Source organism: Crocodylus porosus, unplaced genomic scaffold (genome assembly GCF_001723895.1).
Source record: "Crocodylus porosus isolate Cpor-Errol unplaced genomic scaffold, CroPor_comp1, whole genome shotgun sequence".
Classification (NCBI taxonomy): domain Eukaryota; kingdom Metazoa; phylum Chordata; order Crocodylia; family Crocodylidae; genus Crocodylus; species Crocodylus porosus.
The window spans coordinates 4,106,404-4,112,518 of NW_017728906.1; the positions used below are offsets into that span (position 1 = coordinate 4,106,404).

Consider the following 6,115-nt stretch of genomic DNA (forward strand, 5'->3'; position numbering starts at 1 on the left):
TTTTTTTTTTTTTTTTTAATTAAAATGACATTGTTCAGAAAAGTTTAAAAGGTTTCATTTTTGGTCCATGGACTGAACAAATAAGCAGTGAAAAGACTTTTACTTGCAATTCCTTGAATGCAGCCAGATGCCTGCAGCCGCCCAGGCCAGAAGGCCTGGGGACCCTTGAGCACGGCTCCCTGCTCTGCTGGAACAGACAGCTTGGGCCAAGGCTATCCCATCCTGCAAGAAGTGGTTTGTGGGGAAGGTGCAAAGCATCCTGGGGTGCTGAGGGACACTGAGTTAACTTGTATCTGGAGTGGATCCAAGACAGAATTCAATATACCTATTTAACCTAAATTAGTTAAGTCTGATACTACATCTATTCAGGATTACCTTAAACTGGTTTTGGCCATTTTGAAAGCAGTTGCTGTGCACAGAATTTCTGTTGCGTTACAAAAATTCAACTGGTTTTGGATCACTTATGAGTTATATCTAATTTTTGTCTCTAGCCCTTAAGTTAGACTAGTGCAACTCTTTTTGTAGACAACCCCACAACCCATTTTGGCTGGCCAGTATTATAGAAAGAGGACAAAAAGATAAAAATGTGCTGAGAAGGGGAATGAGGACATTGGTAAGTGGCAGAATATACTGAGCTTACAAACTCAAAGCTTTACTATGTAAACATTCATGAATACATCCATAAGGGTCCCCCCCTTTGAGACCTTATTTAATTATGCAGCATGAGTTTTACCATGAAACTTAAGTTAATTTGAGTTCCTTCTAAGGACAGAAGCTTGGAAATGCACACATGTGATATTATTTAGACAAGTAATCCTTTTGGCTGCCAAAAGGATGGATAAGGAGAGCAGTTAACTCCCTAAATGTCTGTAGGATTCCTCTCTGAGCTTCTTGCATTCAGTTGATGCCATGACAAAAATCTGCTACGTCTAAGTTCTGCTATTTAAGAACTGCTGTTTACATGCAGCAATAATACGCCATAAGGAGGCATGTTAAGGAAAAATATGCTGCTTATCTAATTACATTTTTACTCTAGGACTTCCTGTGTTATGAAGTGGCAGAATTTTGGAAAGAAATTACAATCGCTTGATTACTGTCAAAACCTTTTTGAGAGCAGATACAGAGGGTTAGTTTGTTTTCAGTAAATATATGTTCAGCTCTTGCCATAATAGGAGACACAGCGGCTATGCATCTTGCTGCAACTCTAGAGCAATCATTCAACCCTGCTCTTGATTTGTACTTATCTTTTACTGGATACCTGGTCTTTTGGGCTGGAGAGTCAAAGACAGCCAGATGCTCTATTAACCATATCACTCTCTAATATATGGTTGGCTACAGAAATTGGCATACTTTAACCGCAGTAGCTCTATGAGCTGCTTTACTTAAAAGGCCCTTACTTTAGCATAACAAAGCCACAACACCTGGCTGCGGTTTCTAAATGCTACTGTAAAGCAGGTAACAATATTAACTTATAAAATCACAAAAATTGTCTTTTTCTGCAAGCTTTTGTGCTCACATGCCCTTCGTCAGGCTCAGGGAAAATTAAAGATGGTAAAAAGTCCCCATAGGTAGGAAATAAAGTTCATTTTTGCACAGAGGAAGCTGAAGATGAAGATCTGTCCCTCTGGGTCCATGGCAGCATCTTTGTGAGGTGCTCTTTGTTGTGCAGATCAGGCAGGATTCCTTCCCTGGTGGTGTCAGATGGCAAGCGGGGGCGGGGAGAAATCTTTCTTGTTGTTCAGCAATGAAATCTTCAAGAGAGATTTCCACACCTCCTTGCTTGCCATCTGACACCACCAGGGAAGGAATCCTGCCAGCCAGATGAATGTTGTGAACAGAGATGTGAGGAAAGCTCTCATTCTCCAATTGTTGTGAAGCTATAAAGCTAAATGTTGTACAGTGTAGTAACTGGTCAAAAGGACTTTGTGGCTAAGTACAGATGGTCAAAAAACCCAAGGCTGAATCAATTCAGTCTTTGCCGGTTAGTCTAAGCTGGGTAGATTGAACCAACAAGCAAGTGAACAGACGTTCACTTGTGATTCTAGAAATGCAGCCACACGTCTGCAGTCACCCAGGCTAAAAGCCAGGGGACGCTAGAACATGCCTCCATGCTTGGGTGGAGCAGACAGCTTGGGCCAAGGCTAGCCTGCACACCCTGCAAGGGGGATTTGTGGGGGAGGTACAAAGCACCCTGGGATTCTGGGGGACTGTGAGTTAAATTAATCTAGAGGGGATCCGGGACAGAAGTTCATCAATCCAATTTAACCCAAATCAGCTAAGTCTGATATTACATCCATACAGGTTTATCTTAAACTGGTTTCAGCCATTTTGAGCATGGTTTGTGTGTGCTGAACTTCTGTTGTGTTACAGATTTGAACGGTTTCTGATCACTTATACCAGGTTATGTGCAGCTTCTGTCCCGAGTCTATGTGGCTCTGAATTTCATGTTATGGTATGTCTCTGTACCAAATCAGTTGGTAGTGTGCTTTGATCTTGAAAAAGTTTTGATGTCTGATTTTCTGTGTGTACTGTGATTATCTCCACTGAAGTTAATGTGAGCGCTCACCATGCATGAAGTGAGATAAGCCCTGCACTGAACAGTTCTAAAGGCCAGCAGGCATTTTCAGAGTTAAGTTTTTGTACCAGTAAGTGAAGTAGGAAAGTTATGACCAGAAAGTACACACTGCAAATAAAATAGCAATACCTGTTCTTACCAATCATACTGTACCTCCTAGGAAAAGGAAACTTTCAGGTTACCCACTCTCTATAGATCGAAAGCTCAAAGCTGTTTAATCTTTTCTCTCTCTCAGGTTGTTTCCCATGTTGATCCCAGAGCACAGAAAGTGTCAGTTAAAACCTTTTTGCTCAACAAAAAAACAACAACCGCCCCCCCCAAAAAGCCACGCGCGCACACACACACACACAACACAGACTTGTGTGAATGAAAATCTACATTCTTAACTTGGTGTGTGCAGCTTAGCATGGCATGCCACATTGCTTGAAGTCAATAAAGCTAGCTTATGCCAGCTGATGAACTTCCCTAAGGATGTTAATACTTCTGGAATAGTTTCTGTTAGAATTAAACAAAAAGATTATTCTTAAGCTAACCAGGTTTTATTTGGGCATAACTGTATGGCTTAAATGACTTTTCTTTAAAAAAAGAAAGCAAATAAGGTCAACAGGAGTATTTCCAGCCTGTATCCAGACTTGAGACAATTTCTCTCTGGATGGATTCCCAGAAAACAAAGTACAGTCATCTGACCTGTGGGGCTTCATAATGGGTTTGGAAATTTGGTGTTTTGGGAACTGAGGCAGCCCATTGCCCCACTGCTAAATTTCTAGACCTGTGTAGAGCCCCACAGGCCAGATTCAATGCACAAGCCAGAGGTTGTGCATCACTACTCTATACCAAAGATAATTGTGCCCAAAACGTATTGCCCAAAGCACACAAAATGGATCCAGATCATGCCGGGACAAGAAATGTAAAACCTACCAACATATCTCCACCACCCCCACAATTAGTGCACCCCACAACAGAGCCATCAGCATTCCTGGATCTTACATCTGCACCTCCAGAAATGTAATACATCTCATCTGTGCACTAAATGCTTTGATGGAAAATATGTAGGAGAAAAAAACCCAACTGCATACCAGAATGAACACACACCAAAAATCTATTAAAGGCAAAAATACCCAATTACCTGTGGGGGCACATTTCTCAAAAGACAACCACTCTCTCTCCAGTCTCTCAGTTCTAATCCTTAAAGGGAACTTAGGAAACATCTTTTGTAGACAAGCCTAAGATCTTCATTTCATTAATCTACTGGATACAAAAAATCATGGACTAAATATAGACATTGTATTTATGGCATTTTATAACCTGCCTGTCATCCCACAATCCCAGGTAATCTCTACATTTTACCTGCTACATTCTATCACCAGGTCAACATTTCCCCCTCTCCCCACATCTACCTGTTTCACACCTATCGTCTCCCATGGCCTGTGATCCTCACTGCCATGCATTTGCCTTTTTACAGACCTACATTTTGCATATTGGCTTCTATTCCATCCAGGATAGCACAAAACAACAGCAGACTCTCCCTATGCCTATGCCTGAAGAAGGCTGTTTGTGCCTGAAAGCTTGCAACAATTTTTCCAACTATTTAGTTGGTCTAATAAAAAGATACCACATTTAACCAAAGAACCTTGCCTGCCAGAGAACACGGAGAACTAACCAGCTCCATCATTAACTAGAGATCAAGTTGATCTAACTGCTCCTGTATCCTTTCTCCAGCTTTTTTTCTCCTTTATATTTACCTTCATCTCAAAATTAACCCAAGAAAGTAAACTTACACTGTGCAGACCTAGATTCTAGTAATGTAGGAAGGTGGATTTGTACTCATCTTCACAACAGTTCATATCTAGATTCAGTCTCAGCCTTGGTATGACAAACCAGGCATAACATTACTATTCTATATTTCCATCCTATTCTTTCCCTGTCAGTCTTTACCATAGTCGTAAGAGCTTTCCCTTTACATCGTATAAATTACATAGGCTTTCTGAGTTTCATCTGCCTCTGTGAGGAGGCAAATTATCTAATCAGAGGCTGAAAACTTACCGTCTCTTGCAGCTGTACGTTATTTTCTACTCAGCTGTGGCTTGTTGACCAACTTAGGGAATGGTTGGCATGCATTGGACTATTTGCTGCCTTCAGACCCTCAAGTGCAGCAGAATCTCCATCAAGAAGAACTGGAGATCTTGATGTCACCTTAGAGGCTTGGGCAAAAAAGTCCTAGGCTGCTATTCACATGACAATATTCAGTAAATGTGAGCCCTTCTCTGAGGCTGAAATTAGAATCACAACTACGTAACTTCCTGGTTTAGGGTTCCTATTCCTTTCATCTGTAAAATACCAGCATTTGCAAATGCAGTTAAATCCTGATAACAACTCAGAGCTAGAGATATAATTATACAAATGATTCCACCTCAAAGTTTTCATTTGAAACTGCTGTGCTCATTGTTTTAATACAATACAGAGCACACTATTAAATTACTATGGCTTTCTAAGAATTTTGAAGGTGAAAATTCTATGAACTGGGAGTCTTACTTGTCACTTCTGATTTTTTTCCTGACTCTTCATAGCTGCATTCTTACCCTAATCCCTTGCAAATTCTCCTAAAGCTGTGAATACAGGATTTGGGGTGAGTACAGGGCTGGATGGAGGATTTAGCTGTGGTGGCTGTTGTGGGGGGGGCAGAGATTCAGTGCCTGTTCCCAGTCTTGTTCTCTCCAACCACCACTTTGGGCAGACCCTGCTGCCAGAGCCTTTTAAAGTCCCCAAAGCATTTAAGAATCCCCCTTCCCTTCTGTGCTCAAAGGCTCACCCTCTCCCCTCTCTTCTCTCCCATTTGCCACTACTGCTTTCCTCTCAGTCCTGGGTGAAGGGAAAGCTTCAAAGCCTGTCCTGCCTCCTTCAGCCAGGCTATGCAGAGGCTGGGCTCTATGCCAGCCTCATAATGAATGAGCACAGTGGCAGCAGCAGTGGGTGGGATGGTTCTCTCTCCCCCCCATGACTGCTTTTGGGGGACTAGGCAGAGTGGGGGAAACCAACCCCCATCCATCATGGCTGCTGCCACTGTCACTGTTCCCAGTTGAGTCCAGTCCTTACTCAGCTCAGATGGAGAGGGCAGAAATACCTATGAAGCTTCCCCAGCCCCACACCAAACAGTGAGGAAAGCAGAAGCAGTAGGTGTGGGAGGGAGGCAAGGAAAGAAGAGAGAGTACCTTTGTGCATGGGGGGTGAAGGGGAGATTCTTATATACTTTGGGGACTTTTTCAAAGTCCCCAGAGGCTACCACAGTGCAGTACAGTCCAAATGGGGGGGTGGCGGGGATAGTTGCAGCATTGTACCCCCTCTGTATCCACCCATGGGTGAGAAACTGTTACATTTCTGCATGTGAGAACCAAGCTGAATATGCAACCAGTGGTTAGCTAGATATCTGCATCCCACATTTGGCAGGAGTCTAGTTAGTTTCACATCTATGTTTACTTGGTCGGTGAAGAAATCAACATGTCATAAACAAAGTTTATCTCCATTTTTCAGACAACCAAATAC

General features: G+C 42.4%; 1 gene segment (V, D, J or C); it reads right to left on the reverse strand.

Annotated features, from left to right (window-relative positions):
- LOC109305622 overlaps positions 1-4,897 on the reverse strand; it is a 24,475-nt gene extending 19,578 nt beyond the window's left edge. The window contains exon 1 of the C gene segment in view: positions 4,619-4,897.
- Between the last annotated feature and the right edge of the window lie 1,218 nt (positions 4,898-6,115).